General features: G+C 38.1%; 1 protein-coding gene across 1 annotated transcript in view; it reads left to right on the forward strand.

Annotated features, from left to right (window-relative positions):
- LOC150105132 (protein O-mannosyl-transferase Tmtc3-like) overlaps positions 1-18,409 on the forward strand; it is a 318,113-nt gene that overhangs the window by 213,030 nt on the left and 86,674 nt on the right. The window lies entirely within an intron of this gene.

Here is an 18,409-nt window from a genome sequence, read left to right on the forward strand (position 1 = left end):
TTAGAAGTTTGTAGGTATTTGTTATATTGCTTTTCTCCACAATTCTCCTGTTTGCTAATGTCCACAAATTCTAAATCTGTTCTCATAATCTACATTCCACAGTCCCAATATCATCTTTAACATTCTCCTTTTTGCACAATCTCCAATGCATCTGCTTCATCTTGGAAATCAGGAGATTAAATGAGGTTATATGAAAGCTTTGTAAAGAGGCAAAATAACTTCCTTCTCCTTATATGACAAAGTTTTTTTCAGCATTATAATTATCCACTGAGTTGTATTCATAGATTCTGCTATATCACCCATTAACTTCAACTTCCTTATTTACTAAAACTCCAAGATCTCTAGCCTAGTAACTTTTTTCTAGTTATCCCACTAATATAATATGGTAAGATATTATATTGGTGGGCTATCTCATTACATCAAAGTGCATGACTTTACATATACTAACATTGCACTTATAGCCATTTTCACATGCCCACAATTCCAGCTAGTTGAAATCATTCTGCAATTATTGCATGTTAGTTGCATTCCTGATTATCCTAACCTGTCTTTGCATCATCAGCAAACAGCTGGAAGTTTCTTGCCAAATCCTTTCTAACGTTATTAATATAAAGACTGAATAACTATGGACAGAGTACACCACTGGTCACTTTAAATCTTGCAGACTCACATCCACTACATCACTTTCTGATTTGTCAGCCACCCATATTCTAATCTAAGCTAATAATTTATGATCCATTCCCATCTATTCCAACTTATATAATAGTTTTCCATAATGTAGGCATTCCTCTTGTCTAACTCAGCCATGACATTCATACATTCTTTCCACTTCTGTGAAATCTTCCCTCTGCTCATACTACCCACCTTGGCCAAAAAAAGAAAGGCATAGCCAGCTCAACTGAACACTCTTTCAGCATCTGTGATACCAGCTGAATAATAATTCAACTGAATTGTTATTCAGATGAATAACAATTCCTATTCTCCTGTTGCTGAATTATTATTCAGTTTATGCAGACACTCTAGTACCTTCTCATGCATCTGAGTTTCTTCAGATGCATGAGATTTCATAATGATTTCATGAGATTTCATAATTTTATAAAATCAATATGAAATTTCATAAAATTTTTTCAATAAATATTTACATTTAAAATATCCATTCACAGTGCAGAACATGACTATGTTGAGAATAGTATAGTGGTGGTCTTCCTAATTACATTCTGAGACATGAGCTAAAAACCATGATTTCCATCAACTTCCCCTTTTGACATTTTTCCATATCTCAGCAAATATCTCACATTTCCTATAATCCTGGCCATATGGGACATCCTTTATATATTTCCATCTTTTTTTACATATTAAGTCCTTTGGTAGTTACAGTCAAGTAACTTAGCATACATAAACCTGATTTTGGGATAATAGGATGTTTGATCGTGTTTCCATGATTTTTGGTGCATTCATATTCTCTGACATATTGGTAGGGAGAGGAAGAAGCCATGCTCTGTGTTTGTGTGTGTGTGTGTGTGTGGTGTGAATGAGGAGAGAGAGAGAAAGGAAGAAGCCTAACTAATCTTCAGTTTAAGAAACACTACTCAAGGCAATTATAAATCATCCATCTCTAGAATATTTTTTTATGTTTCAGCTAAATACGACTGGGTTGAAAACAGATGTGTGGTATACTGCAGAATTCGCTGACTGACACAGTTGCAGATTTTCACCATCTTTGAAAAAAGAAAGTTTTTATTATTATTATTAACGCCTCCATGAAGTCAAAAGACTCATCGTGGGAGGTCCTTCCTAAGAACATAAAGTCTGTGAAGACTCATCGAGGGGAAGTCCCCCCCTAAGAAACACAAAGTCTATCATACCACTCCTGAAACTCATTGACCGTTCTCGCTCTCACCACTTCATCAGGCAATGCATTCCATGGTTCAACCACCCTCCATGCAAAGAAACCACTACTCACCCTCTTTCTCACAGTTTCCTTTCGTAACTTCCAGGGATGGCCTCTTTTCATCACTCCTTCCCGCTGTTCAACCAACCGAAAGAACTCCACAGTGTCAACCCTGTAACCACCTCTCAACAGTTTAAAAGTGTCAATCATATCACCTCTCCTTCATCTATCCACCAAACTCTGCAGTCCACATTCTCTCAGCCCATCCTCATAACCAAAACTGTACGGTCCTGAAACCATCTTTGTCATCTGTCTTTGTATCCTTTCCACAGTTAATTTATCCCCTTCAAATCCTGGGGACCAAATCTGAGAACAATAGTCTAAGTGTAGTCTAATCAGAGACTTATACAACGGAATGATAACCCTTTTATCTCTGCAGGTCAGTATCCTTCTCATAATTGCAGCAATCCTCTGTGTTGCCTTCACCACCTTTGCAATATGTCCCATAAATTTCAGGTTTTTATCAATCATCAACCCCAGCTCTCTTGTCTCCCCTACTTCCTGCAGTATAACTCCTCCCATAGAGTATGCAACATCCCATCGATGTTTCCCAAACCTCAAGACCTTACATTTTGCTGCATTAAACTTACACCCCCATTCAATTTCCCATCTATCTAGCTTATTCAAATCCTCTTGCAGGGCTACCACATCTGCACTATTACTAATAATCCTTCCCAGCTTCGTATCATCTGCAAACAACTGAATATCCCCTTGCAATACACTGGTAATGTCATTAATATAAAGGTTAAACAATATAGGTCCTAGTACTGAGCCCTGTGGGACCCCACTTGTAACTCTCTGCCTCCTTGAAACTGCTCCAAATTACACAACTCTCTGATACCTATCAGACAGCCAATCCTGAACAGTTAAGAATCTGACATCCAGACCCACGTGCTGCAACTTAAATATCAGCTTATCATGTGGCACCCTGTCAAATGCCTTCGCTAAGTCTAAGAAAATGGCAGTATATGCCTTTCCCTCATCTAATGTTCTTGTAACTTTATTATAAAAGGCTAGCATATTGCTAAAACGAGAGCGCCCTTTCACAAATCCATGTTGACTCTCACAGATAACATTACCCTCATCTGCCCAATGCTGTATACGGTCCCTCACTACTTTCTCCAAGATCTTAACAACTACTGATGACACACAAACTGTCCTGCAATGGCACTATCTTACCTTTCTTCCATTCCTTGGGCACCTTTCCAACAGCCAGACTTTCATTGAAAAGCCAGGTTAAAGGTACTGTTAGTCCCCTAGCACATTATCTCAAAACTCGTGGTGAAATACCATCTTGTCCCCAAGCTTTACTGACATCCAGAGTACTCAGTATCTGAAACACACTCTCCTCCTGTACCTCTGAACTTCGAACCTGCCCTATCCCTCTGGCATTAAAACTGACTCCTCTAGGATGAAATACTCCAATAAAGTGTTCATTGAACAATTCCACTATGTCCTCTGCATCAGTCACTCTATTCTCATTTTTATCTCACAATATCATTCTTCCACAGTCATTTCTCCTCCTACTGGCCACATAGCTAAAAAACTCCCTAGGATTTTCTTTGGATCTTAGGGCCAATCTCCTCTCATATTCCAGTTTCGCTTTCCTTACCACACTAGTCACTCTTCTGGCCTGTGACTTATATTCCTCATGCATCTCTTCACCTGTCTCCTTATATCTCTTCCATAGCCTCTTTTTCGCATGCAATTCCTGTTTAATATTGTTTGTCATCCACATTACTCCAAATTGTGTCCTCTTCTTCACTCGTGGTATATAACTTACCATTGCTGCTAACAAATATTTTTTCACAATTTCCCACGCACTAATGATATCCCAGCCTTCCAATTCTTCCCTCCATGAAACTTCCCGAAGTTGACGTCTAAGACTGTTATAATCACCTGCTTTATAATTCCACATAAGTTCCCGTCTATTTGATACTCCTTCATGTCTGTTCATTTTCCAAGTGAAAACTAAAACTCTTGTTCCCTCTGTTACATGCTGCCTAAGACATTTGTCCCTCAAGAATTCTAGAAATTCCATTCCCCTATTGCTACATGCATCGTCCTCCCTCCAATTTATACTACTGTAGTTAAAATCTTCCATAACAATCATTCTTCTTCTTCTTGCACTTGCCAAACTTAACTGTCTAAACATCTCCTGGTCCCCATCCTCTGTGCTCCTGGGTCTGTAGCAATACCCCACTAAATATCCTGCCTTGCCTACCTCTACCTCACACCATATGCTCTCCAAATCATTTGTCTCACTTCCTTCCAAAGCCTCTACTCTTAGAGGACATAGGTCATCACTTATCATGAGCAGTACCCCACCTCCACGCTTTCCCCCTCCTATTCTGCCAAAAAATGCTGTACCCAGCGACTTCTATTCTTATTATATCCTCTTCTGTCAACCACGTCTCAGTGATCCCAATAATTTTTGGCCAGGCTGATGCTATCTGCACCACCAATTCCTCTCCCTTATTCCGGATACTCCTGGCATTAGTATAAAGCATATAAATGCCATTGTTTCTATACCCAGCAATATTCCCTCTAGACTCCACTGGACTCAGTGTTACCTGATGTCGTCTCCCTTCTCCCAAGTATCCATTCCCACAAGAGGCCACCCCTGCTATCATCCTCCCTGGGACACACTGACTCGTTCAGAACTGCAATCTCTCCAGATGCCTACATCTTTCCTCATTCAAATGTAAGCGGTCTCTCACATACAATTCCTCTCTTTCCTCAAACACACTCCATGCATCCACATATACCAGTCCTCTCTTGTCACACATTCTAGCTATTATGTCATTCAATATTACTGCTCTTCTGCTCAGCTCATCATTATCATACGTAGGAAACACGCACACTATTTTTCCTCTCTCTGTCTTCTTCCTTACAGCCTCAAGCAAAAATCTCATATCTCTAGCTGCCCGACTTACATTACCACTCAAGTCATTTGTTCCTACCATCACAATCATCTCATCCACCCTTTCACCTCTCTTAATTGCCATAGCCACCCTTTCTATTGTTCCTCCTGGCAAACACTCCTCGCGCATTCTATTTTGAACTTAAAGCACATAAGTAAATAAAATACAAAGTATCAAAATTTGTTATTGTTTATAGAGATTAAAACATCGCACTCATCACTAACAGCACCCTAGAGGCATGTGTGAAATAAAAAGACACACACACACACACACACACACACACACACACACACACACACACACACACACACACACACACACACAACACTCGAAATTTCATTCATTGGCTAATTCCAGAATTGATGGATGTTTATTCTTCAAAGTAAGAAGAGAGAGGAAAAATATTCTATTATGTTGGGTTTTTTTTTTTAAAAAATCTACTTAATAAATGGAACTCTCAGGAATTTCTTTTGTACAGGATCAGCATGAACCGAGAAAGTTTGGCAGCCTCTGAATTAATCATATCATTCTTCAAAATAGTCATAATTTCTGCAGTAGTGTTTGGGTTTTGGTTTTGATACTTATCAGTTACTTGTAAATGAAATCACATCATCATCATCATCAAATTTCTGACATGTATCCTCAAGGGGTGTATAGAATATAATGATAGTACTACATGAAGAACTTACATCACCACTAACTTCAAATCAACAATTTTCCTCCAAATCAATCTGTTTGTCAAGACTCCAACATTATCAGATCTTATATTTCTGTCTTCTAAGGCACTTTTTAGTATGAACCGCCTATATCTTGGTCTTCCTCTGGGTCTCTTTCCTCCCAACCTGACAGAGAACTCTTGTTTTGCTAATCTTTCTTCTCCCATTCTGTTTAAGTGACCATACCATCTGAGATTAGCTCTGCTAACACATTCCTGGATGCTAACAATGTTGAGTTCTTTCCTAATGTCCTCATTTTTAATATGATATTGATTTTAATATGATATTAATATGACATTGATGCCATCTGTTCATGCCCCTAATCTTTCTCAATGACTCTCATATCTGTGGTCTCTAGTGTTTGGTCAAGTGTTTTATTTCTAACCCAGCTCTCAGGTCCATTAGTTAAAATTGGTTTGACCAGGTTTCAGTTATTTGTGTTAACAGTACGTTTTTTCTGTTACTAGCTGTATACACTGTCTTGTATACAGCTAAACAGTGATTTGACTAATTTCTCTCTTATTTCATATAAATTTATTCAGGTGACTTCTTACCATACCAGCTTTGTTGATTCTGTTATCTATTTCCATATTTGATTTACTGTCTTCACTAAAATTTGTGCCTAAATAGCTGAAAATGTTTTATTTGTTCTATAGGCTCTCCATTCACAATGCTTTCTGCTTATCTTCATTGTCTTTGTCGTTTTAATGCTGACCTTCATACCATATCTATTACCACAGTTATTCAATTTAGTCAGGGAATCTTGTACACTTGTACTGGATTTATTTAAAAGTCATCTGCATAAAGTAAAGAGTTGAGATTAACATCTCCAATTTTGATATCAGTGCATTCTTGTCTGACACCAGATTTAACATTAAACCATCTTCCTGTACTTCCTTCAATTCTTAACTGCAGACTTACAACTCAAATAAATACTAAGCATTGCTTGATATGATGTCCCATCAAAACCATCTAACTGTAGGGTTTTGAATAACTTTTCTCTTGACACCTTGTCATATGCCTTTTGCAGGTCTGCAAAACTTAAGTACAGATCCTTGTTATATTCCCACGATTTCTCAACTATTTGTCATAAATTGAAAATCTGATCTTGGCAGCCTCTATATGGCCTCAATCCAGCTTGTTCTTCCAAGCTTCTCTTCTACATTTCTTCTCAACCAGTTCTCAAGTATACTTGCATAAATCTTACCAGGAACACTCAGTAGAGAAATACCTCTGTAATTCTCACATTCAGTTTTATTTCCATTTTTGTATATGGGTACTACAAGAGCTCTACTCCAATCATCAGGAATTCATCTCTCTGTCCAGGCTTTCTGAACTATGCAGTGCAGCCACTGCAAGACTTTTATACCTCCATATTTGAGCATTTCTGGTCAAATATCATCTCCTCCTGCTGCCTTTACACATTTCAGGTTTTTTCTACTTCAAGTATGGATATGTATTTATTCATGATTGCATGCCTGTTGAGTGTGTTTTATCACTATGCTGTCACTGTTTGTTTCATTTAGCATTTTTCAAAGTAATTCAAATTGAATTGTGAATGTGACTTCATGGAGAGATTGAGAGCAGTTGATGATGGGGAAGAGAGATTGATTGAAAGTGAGCAAGAGGTATTTGGGGAGTTGAGTAAACTAGATATAAATAAGGCTGTGGGACTTGATAACATATCACCACATATTCTGAAGGAATGTCCCAGGGAGTTGACGCCAGCCTTGCCATATTTTTTTAATATGAGTCTAGCACTCGGTCAAGTTCCTAAGGAGTGAAAGGAGGGCAAGATTGTGCCACTTCATAAAGGAGGTGATCGAACTCAAGCATCAAACTATTGGCCTATCTGTGTGTTAGGTGTTGTACTTAAGGTGTTGGAGAAGCTTGTGAAAACTAGGATCCAGAATTGGGTTGACAACAATAGTATTATTTTTGATGGACAGCATGGATTTGCTAAAGGGTTCATGTTTTAGTAATCTACTTACTTATTACAATAAGGTGACTGCTTCCATGGACAGAGGAGAAGGATACACAGTAATATACTTAGAATTTGCAAAGGCTTTTGAAAGATTACCGCATGATAAGTTGATAGTCAAACTGGAGTGGATGGGGTTGGATATTAGATTGGCGCATTGGATTCGAGACGGGCTATCTGATAGGTATCAACAAGTTGTGTATGGGAGAGCGATATTCAGGAAAAGGAAAGTTACTAGTGGTGTGCCTCAGGGGTCTGTTTTAGGACCATTGCTGTTTAACTTGTATATATTAACTTGTTTAATTTGTATATAGTGTTTTCCACATACTGAGTACTCTGGATGTTAGTAAAGCTGTGGGACTGGATGGCATTTCACCACGAGTTTTGAGAGAATGTGCTAAGGAACTGACAGTGCCGTTGCCCTGGCTTTTCAATGAAACTCTGGCTGTGGGAAAGGTGCCCATGGAATGGAAGGAAGGTAAGATATTAAGAATGGAAGGAAAGAAGGGAAGAATGAAAGGAAGGTACATATAAGATGCCATTGCATAAGGGCGTTGCAAACTGAAAGTGTCTATTTATAGGCCAATTTGTGTGTCATCAGTAGTTAGTAAGATCTTGGAGAAAGTAGTGAGGGACCATATACAGCATTGGGAAGATGAGGGTAATGTTATCTGTGAGAGTCAACATGGATTTGTGAATGGGGCGCTCTTGTTTTAGCAATATGCTAGTCTTTTATGATAAAGTTACAAGAGCATTCGATGAGGGAAAGGCATATACTGCCATTTTCCTAGACTTGGCAAAGGCTTTTGACAGGGTGCCACTTGATAAGCTGATATTCAAGTTGCAGCACATGGGTCTGTATGTCAGATTGGTCAACTGGATTCAGGATTGGCTGTCCGATAGGTATCAGAGAGTTGTGTATGGCGGAGCAGTATCAAAGAGGCAGAAGGTTACAAGTGGAGTTTGACAGGGCTCAGTACTGGGATCTATATTGTTTAACCTTTATATCAATGACATTGTCCGTGGATTGCAAGGGGATATTCAGTTGTTTGCGGATGATGCGAAGCTGAGAAGGGTTATTAGTAATAGTGCAGATGTGGTAGCCCTGAAAGAGGATTTGAGTAAGCTAGATAGAAGGGCAAATGAAGGGGGGTTTCGGTTTAATGCAGCAAAATGTAAGGTCTTGAGGTTTGGGACACATCGGACACATTGGGACGATGCTGCATACTCTATGGGAGGAGTTAAACTGGAGGAAGTAGGAGAGACAAGAGATCTGGGTTTGATGATTGATAGAAATCTGAAATTTTGGGGACATATTGCAATGGTAGTGAAGGTAACGCAGAGGAGTGCTGCAATAATGAGAAGGACACTGACCTACAGAGATAAAATGGTTATCATTCCATTGTATAAGACTCTGATCAGACCACACTTAGACCATTGTTCTCAGATGTACTCCCCAGGATTTGAAGGGGATAAACTAACTGTGGAAAGAGTACAAAGGCAGATAACAAAGATGGTGTCAAAACTGTACAATGTTAGTTATGAGGATCGGTTGAGGAAGTGTGGACTGCAGAGTTTGGTGGATAGAAGAAGGAGGAGTAATATGATTGAGACTTTTAAACTGTTGAGAGGTGGTTACAGGGTTGACACTGGAGAGTTCTTTCGCTTGGTTGAACAGCGGGAAGGAGTCATGACAAGAGGACAGCCCTGGAAGTTACGAAAGGAAACTGTGAGCAAGAGGGTGAGGAGTGGTTTCTTTGCATGGAGAATGGTTGAACCGTGGAATGCATTGCCTGATGGAGTGGTGAGAGCAAGAACGGTCAATGCATTTAAGGAGTGGTATGATAGACTTTGTGTTTCCTAGGAGGGACCTCCCACGATGAGTCTTTTGACTCTATGGAGGCCTGAAGAATAATAATAATGATTAATGATATTGGTGAAGATTTGGATGGAGATATTCAGTTGTTTGTAGATGATGCAAAGTTGGTATGAACTATGAAGAGTAGAGAAGATGTTGTGGCTTTACAAGAAGACTTGAATAAATTGAGTGATTGTGTGCGGGAATGGGGATATGGGTTCAATGTTGCAAAATGTAAGGTTTTAAAATTTGGAAAACAAAAATAGGATGCAGAATTTATGCTTGGTGAGAATATATTGTTGGTGGAGGAAATAAGAGATCTGGGGGTGATAGTGGATAAGGATCTGAAATTTAGGGGACACAGTCAAAATTGTGAAGACAACACAAAGGCTTTTGGAAATGATGTGAAGGACACTGACTTGTAGAAGTAGGGAGATTCTTTTTCCATTGTATAAGGCTTTGATTAGGCCACCCATTTACTATTGTGTCCAGATTTGGTCACCTGGTTTTCAGAGGTATGAAGAGATGTTGGAGAGGGTCCAGAGATGACTGACTAAGGTAGTTTCTAACCTCTGGAATGTCGAGTATGAGGAAAGATTGAGAAGATGCAACTTGCAGAGTCTGATGGACAGGAGGAGGAGGGGAGATATGATAGAGACCTGCAAGTTATTAAGGGTTGTTATAGGATCAAAGCTGGAGAGGTTCTACAGAAAATAGTGGGAGATCAGGGGAGACCCAGAGGTCATCCCTGGAAGCTGTATAAGGAGGGTGTGATTAGGGGAGTGAGAATCAGATTTTTTTTCATGCAGAGTTGTGAATGATTGGAATGCCTTGCCTAAGAGTGTGGTGTCTGCAGAGAATTTGAGTGTGTTTAAAGCACAATATGATGAGCTGTGTGTTTGATAAAAGGACCTCCTACATGAGTCTTTGACTCCATGGGGTCTTTGGTAATAATAATAATAATAATAATAATTACTTCATACATCAAAAGGTATCTTTTTCTCTAGTTTTCATGTCACCATTATCATCTCTAATTCTTTTTACTGCACTCTTTCCTCCATTTTTGAGCTTTTCCAACAGCCTCCAGAAGATTTTGCCACCTTCTTGATATTTATTTCCTATGTTCTTGTTTTTCACTTATAATTGAGAAATCAATTATATTTAAACTAAAAATAAGTATTTCAGAAATCCAGAACCCTGATTTCATCATTTCTAGAAATCATTTTCTACTGCTATGTGCTTTTGTTACAAAACATTATTTTTATAATTTTCTTTTGCCTTATAAATTTTAATTTGTTTTCTTAATATACTGGTTTCCATAAATTAAGGAAACCATGATAACTCAAAATCTGTATGATGAATTTATGCAATTTAGAAAAAATCAGTATGATATGAGATGTAAAAGAAACATCTGAAACATCTCAAAAAATTCTAAATAAATAGTTTAATTCAATAACAAATGGGTAGGTACTTGAACACAATGGTCAAAAACAAAGTTGAAATGAGATTGTTGAAGTGCCTCATATTAGGAATGTGTTCACCTCTCACAGTGCTCATAACGGTATTTCATATTGTTTATAATGGTGTCCAGGAGCTCAGTTGATAATAAAAACCATAGCTCCTGAAAAGCTCTAATAAATCCCTGAAGGTTTTGAGGAGGGGGATTGACAGCAGCAACACATCTATCTAGAGCATCCCAAATATGCATAAATGCATCCCAAATAAGCATAAAGACCTGGATAGCCAATCCGTACATATGATAGTCTCTTCTTGAAGATATGGGCCATCCACAAGCTTTGCTTGATGAGGATGAACATTATTGTCTTGTAGAATAAATATCTCCCCTTTCGAACCTGCATATGGATTATTATTATTATTATTACAGGTTACTCCATGGAGTCTTTAGATTCATCAAGGGACACCCTGAACATCATGTCAAGCACTATCCAACATTTGTGCAGTATCTATCATACTTTGCTTTGAACTCATTCACAGTCATATCATCCCCCCCCCCATCAGACTCTGGCAGCCTATTCCACTCATTCATCACTCTGCAAGCAAAAAATCTAGTTCTGATACCCTTGCTAACTACACTCTTACTCAGTTCCAAGGATGGCCCCTAATTCTCCCACCACCAGACCTGTTCTGAAAAATTTCCTCTAAATTAATCTTGTAAAAACCCTTCAGTAATTTGTATGTTTCACTCATATAACCCCTTTTCAACTTGTCAACCAGTTTCTGTAACCCACAAATCTTCAACCTGTTCTCATAAGGTTCACTCCATAGAACTGCTACCACCTTGGTCACTCACCTCTGGAACCTCTCCACCTTTTTCTCATCGCCAAGAAACCCTAGTGACCAGATCTGCACACAGTAACTAAAATGAGATCTTATGAAGGCTTGATAAAGAAGTATAATAACCTGCTTGTTGCTGCACGTCATATTCTTCAGTAACCAAATCCAATGAGCTGTTTTAGCCCCTTTTGCTATGTGTGCCCTCTAAACTTCAATTCCCAATCCACTAACACTCCCAAATATTTGGCTTTGTCAATTTCCTGGAATACAGTTCCATCAATGTGGTATACAGCTGGTAATCTTTTCACTCCAAAATGCATAACCTTATATGTTGCCAAATTAAACGGATATCTCCACTCTCCTTTGCTGAGACTGTACAAATGTACAAAGTAACAGTAGCACTGCAAGAACAGAGCCCTGCAGCAAGCCCCTAGTCACAGGCCTTCTTCTGAATTCTTCTCCTGAATAAACTACTCTCTAATATCTCTCCATCAACCACCTCCTTCTTATCCACCTCACCAACATTAACATATGGGTCCAGGACCTCATATCTAGATGCAGCATATAGGTTATTACATCTACCCAACAAAATTCTTCATCAAACCATCACGCTACCTCCACCATAAGTGTCCCTTTCATGGCTACTAGAGAGGTGATAATTAGTTCCAATTTGTTCTACAAAGCGATACAGATGTGCTCTGATCTGGAGAGAACCAGGGACATGTTATCATCCTTCTAGTATCCACGAAAGTGACACCAATGGTGGAGGTAGCATGATGATTTGGGGAGGCATTTCATTGGTGTCGATACACCAACACATATGTGATTCCTAGTGGAACCATGAATGCTGCAACTTATAGAGATGAGATCCTGGACCCCTATGTTCATCCATATGGGTGTGATAGGACAGACATACTACAACACAATAATGCTCGCCTCATCAAGTGAAGCTCATGGACCAATAGCTTCAAGATGATACTGGCTATCCAGGTCTTCTGAATGTTATGCTATTGAGCATGTCTGGGATGCTCTAGGTAGTTGTGTTGATGTTCTTAACCCTTCCTCCTTCCAAAACCTTCAGGGACTTATTAGAGCTTTGCAGGAATGGTTGCTGTTATTTTATTCACATAATTGATACACAGTCAAAACAAGAAATCATTTAAACAATAATTTGACTGGCAATACAGAACAATTCAATTCTGCCCAAGAATCTAAGAATAGTCTGTCAGGTAGCGTCATAAATATGGACTGTTCCAAGTAATGCTATTTTTTGTAGGTCATACGGGGTCACTTCGTTGATGTTTAATTGCTGAAATAGTTGGATTGTTTCTTTGAAATTGCAAAAAGTGCACCAATAAGTAAACAAAGTGTAACCACAGCCAGCCAACTTTGATTGCCAGATCTCGATATTTAGTAATTTTTTCCAGTTCTTTGTGGTTAATGTTCCTATCACTTGGTACTGCGATATCAATAATCCAAACCTGTCGATGTTCGATGATTGTGATGTCAGGTCTGTTGTGTTCCAAATGCTGATCAGTTTGTATTCTAAAGTCCCAGAGAATTTTTGCTGTTTTGTTTTCCAATACTGTCTCTATTTTATGCTGCCACCAGTTATCAGAAGTGGGAAAGCCATAGTTTTTGCATACATGTCAATGAATTATTTTGGCCACTTGATCATGGTGGTATTTATAGTCAGTTTGAGATATCTTGCTGCAGGCACTGATTAGATGTTCTACAGTCTCATCTTTATGTTCATATAATCTGCATTTGCTGTTATTATTGATGTTCAAAATTTTTGCTTTCATTGCATTAGTTTGTAATGCCTGTTCTTGAGCTGCTAGAATAAATCCTTCTGTTTATTTTTTAATATATCTATATTGTAGCCATTGCCACGTCTTGTTCACGTCAATTTTGTCTTCAGTATCTCAAAGAAATTGACCATGCAAGGGTTTATTTTTCCAGCGAACATATCAGTTATTTTACTGTTCCTTTTTGTAATCAGATTTGTTTCCTGTTGCTTGTGTAATTGCTTGAAGCATTTGCACAGGGCTTTTGTCGATGTAACTTTTTTAGCTAATTTCTTCTTCTTCCACAGTCTGTCTCACTTGCAGCAGACCCAGTTCCATCTATTCTCCTTGGTAGCTACAACCAGTCAACATCACTTCGTGAATGTAATGCATGATGCATAGTCATTAGTTTTCAAGTTTTGCGGTCCAGTTTGTCCAGGTCTTCTTTTGTTCAATCTATTATACAGTGATCTTATACAGGCTATACCAGTGATCCAGCTGTGTATCGGATCATTGGTATAGCCTAAGAATTCATTGCTCTAATTGTATTCATAGTTTTGTTTTCAGAATATTTCTAATTCTTTTGATGTATTCTGCTGCTGCCTGTTGTTTAACTTTCGAGCGGAGAATATCACTGGCTTCTAATATTCCTCGGTATTTATAGTGTTTGTCAGCTGAAATTGCTTTTATATATTTCTCTTCATCAAAATTAAAATTGATAGTGTCATTAATTTTTCCTCCTTTAATAGATAAAATTGTGTATTTATCCAAACCAAATTCCATTTTGATGTCCTGACTGAAAATACGAACTGTGTTCAGTAAAGAATCTATTTGCTGGGCTGATTTTCCATATAACTTCAAATGATCCATATACAATAGATGGGAAATTTTAATATTATACAAGGGTTGTTTGAAAAGTTTGGTTAAAAAAATAAGTTAAACACATTTTTTTTGGAAAAAATCACCTTTATTTCTCAACATAGTTGCCATTGAGGTTTACACATTCGGTCCAGCAAGTTTCCAATTTTTTCATCCAATCTAAAAAGTAGGATTTGTCAAATTGTGCAAAATAGTTATTGACAGCCTTGATGACATCGTCTTTCAAAGAAAATTTTTTTCCACTGAGCTAAATGTTAAATTTGGGAATGAGAAGTCACATGGGCCCAAGTCTGGAGAATACGGTGGATGTGGAACCAATTCGAACCTCAGTTAATGCAATTTTGTCATTGTGACAGCCAATATATGGGACGGTGCACTGTCTTGATGAAAGAACACTTTTTTGTGAACTAATCTTCGCTGTTTTTTCTTCAGTTCTGCTTTCAAATGGTCCAATAATGACGCATAATAGACTCCTGTTATTGTCTTACCCTTTTCCAAATAGTCTATCATGATAATTCCTTGATAATCCCAAAAAACAGTGGCCATCACCTTACTAACTGATAAAACAGTCTTCGCTTTTGTCGGTGCTCTTTCACTGGGCATTGTCCATTGTTTCTACTGCTGTTTGGACAGGTGTGTGGTGATGAATCCAAGTTTCTTCTGCAGTCACAAATCGACGCAAAAAATCCTGTGAATTGAGATTAAACATCGCCAAACACTGTGTTGAAATGTCTTTTCGCATATGTTTTTGATTGAACAGTCAACAATCACAAAACAAGCACAAACCCAAAAAACAGTGGCCATCACCTTACCAACTGACAAAACAGTCTTCGCTTTTTTTGGTGCTCTTTCACTGGGCATTGTCCATTGTTTCTACTGCTGTTTGGACGGTGTGTGGTGATAGATCCAAGTTTCTTCTGCAGTCACAAATCGACACAAAAAATCCTGTGAATTGCGATTAAACATTGCCAAACACTGTGTTGAAATGTCTTTTTGCATGTGTTTTTGATCGAACAGTCAACAGTCATGGCACCCATTGCGCACACAGCTTTTCATGTCCAATTACCTTCACTCGGCAGTCTTCCATAACGATACCATGGATTTTGTGAATCATTTCCTTCATAGCGGCCTCAGTTGGATGTCCATAGCGCGCTTCATCTTTGATCGACTTACAACCACGTTTAAACTCATTTATCCAAAAATAAATAGCCTTTAATGCTGGTGCAGAGTCCCCATGAACTGCATCTAACTCGGCTTTGATCTGTGTGGCCATCCACTTCTTCAAATAAAAGTGTTTTATCACTGCATAAAACTTGTTTTTCTCCATTTTTATGAAAAATGCGAACATGGTTATTTTAAATGTTTGCCAAATGAGAACTACGTGTCACACATGGCTAAAATTAGGCCAGGGCTCATAAAAAAGATGATACGTCCCAACACTGGTATGAATGAACGAATTGTGTCACTGTCCATTGGAAATTTACCAAACTTTTCAAACAAACCTCGTATTTAGGAATTTCATATCCAGGTTTTGTTTTCTTCAGAATCATAGACAAAGGTATCAAAGAAATGTTGAAGAGCAATGGTGACAAGGAATCACCTTGAAAAATTCTGCGTTTAATGCTAATATCTCTGAATCATTCATTATTAACTATTAAAGTTGTTTTCCACGATTTCATAGCAGCAGCCAGAAATGAACGTATGTTTTTGCTAATCCCAAATATCTGATTTTGCGATCCAGAAGTGTGGGAGGGAATCGAATGTTGGAAGTTTGTCCACTTGGTTATACTATAAAGTAGCGTTTATAGCTTCTATATACGAATTGCCCTAGTCCTGATTATATTTCAGGCACAAACTTTTTTTTTTTATATTGAGCCCATACACGAGAAGTTAGTAGAGCAACTTGTAGTACATTGTTTGCTTACACTTGGATAAAGGATTAAACCAAGCATATAATTTTTTGGTATCTTTAATTTATAGGATATTGAATGCTTTCTTATAGTCTATCCATGACATGTTTAAGTTAGTTATTCATCTTTTCGAATTTCTGAGAAACATTTTCTTAATAAGGATCTGGTCTTTTATTCCTCTAGATTTTTGAAAATTGATTTTTTTGTTGGTACAACATGACAAAATTTCATGCCGGCTGGGGCGTCGCCCGGTTAAACAAGGCCCCCATTGTTTTCGCCAGGGAACCAGGGCGAACAGTGAAAAGTCAGCTGCTGGAACAAATCTGAAAACAAACCCCAACTCAACATCACCAGAGTTAAAGATCGGTACTATCAACGTAAGAAGCCTGAATGGCAAAGAAATGGAGCTAGCTGAGGAATTAGATAAGTACCAGATCGACATAATAGGGGTGACTGAAACAAAAAAGACCAAAACTGGTGAGATCTTTCTGAGCAATAAATACAAAATGTTATATTCAGGCAATAACAATCAAGGAAAAGAAGGAGTAGCCATAGTATTCAATACAAAATACGAGGCTAATCTTCTTGAATGGCAGTCAGTCTCAAGTAGAGTAATGTGGGCAAATATGAGAATGGGGAACTGGACAATGAGACTTATTTGTGCCTATGGTCCCACAGAAGGTTCTACTAAGGTAGAAGTGGAGGAATTTTTTGAGGCTTTAGAAAAAGCAACTGACACAATGAAAAAGGAAACGTTGGTCCTTGTTGGGGATCTAAATAGTAGAGTAGGAAATGATTGTGAGACATACAAAAATATTTTGGGAAAATTTGGAGAAAAGAGCAAAGCTAATAATAATGGCAAATATCTGTTGGATTTCTGCTCAGGACATGGACTGGTTATTACTAACACCATGTTCCAACATAAAAATGTGCACAAATTCACATGGAGAGAAGAGGCTAGGAATAAGAAAAGTCTCATTGACTATGTTATTGTTGATAGTGATGTTTTCTCCCTGGTGCAGGACACCAGAGTGTACAGAGGATTTGAAATTGGAAGTGATCACTATTTAGTCTTGAGCAGGATAAAATTGAATTTCATATTGAAAAGAGTAACATGTAAGAAAATTTTAAAGCGAATAAAAGTTGAGCAGCTCTCAGATGTAAACTGTAGACTAAAATACAGAAATATTATTGAAAAGAAAATGAAAGAGTTTGAGAATAGGAATCAAACCTTGGAGATTCAGTGGCAAACTCTGAAGGAAACATTGATTGATTCTGCCAGAGAGGCATGTGGTGAGGTTGTGTGCAAAGATAAAAAAATCAGAACTGCCTGGTGGACACAGGAAGTTAAAGAGGCAGTGAAGGAAAAGAAGAAAGCATATCAAAAGTTCCTGGCAAATAAGTCAGCTTTTACTCTTACAGAATACAGAGACAAATGTAAGAAAGCTAAACAGTGTGTAAAACTAGCTAAACAAAAGTCATGGTAGGACTTTGGCAAGAATATAGAAAATAAATATCAAGAAGGTGGCAAAATATTCTGGAGGTTGTTGAAGAAGCTTAGGAATGGAGGAAAGAGTGCTGTAAAAGGAATTAGAGATGATAAATGTGAAATGAAAACAGGAGAAAAAGATATCCTTGAAGTATGGAGTAATTACTTTGAAAAACTGCTAAATGAAACAAGCAGTGATGACAACACAGTGATAAAAAACACTGACCAGGCATGCAGTCAGGAATACATATCCATACTTGAAGTAGAAAAAGCCATCAAAGGCTTGAAATGTGGAAAGGCAGCAGGAGTAGATGATATTCGACCAGAAATGCTGAAGTATGGTGGTATAAGAGTCTTACAGTGGCTGCACTGCATAGTTCAGAAAGCCTGGACAGAGGGACGAATTCCCGATGATTGGAGTAGAGCTCTCATAGTACCCATATATAAAAAGGGAAATAAAACTGAATGTGAGAATTACAGAGGTATTTCCCTACTGAGTGTTCCTGGCAAGATCTATACAAGTATACTTGAGAAACGTTTGAGAAGAATTGTGGAAGAAAAGCTTGGTGAAGAACAAGCTGGATTCAGGCCAAATAGAGGCTGTCAGGATCAGATCTTC

Source organism: Typopeltis vanoorti, chromosome 7, assembly GCF_054136105.1.
Source record: "Typopeltis vanoorti isolate ZY-2024b chromosome 7, IOZ_Tvanoo_1.0, whole genome shotgun sequence".
Lineage (NCBI taxonomy): Eukaryota > Metazoa > Arthropoda > Arachnida > Uropygi > Thelyphonidae > Typopeltis > Typopeltis vanoorti.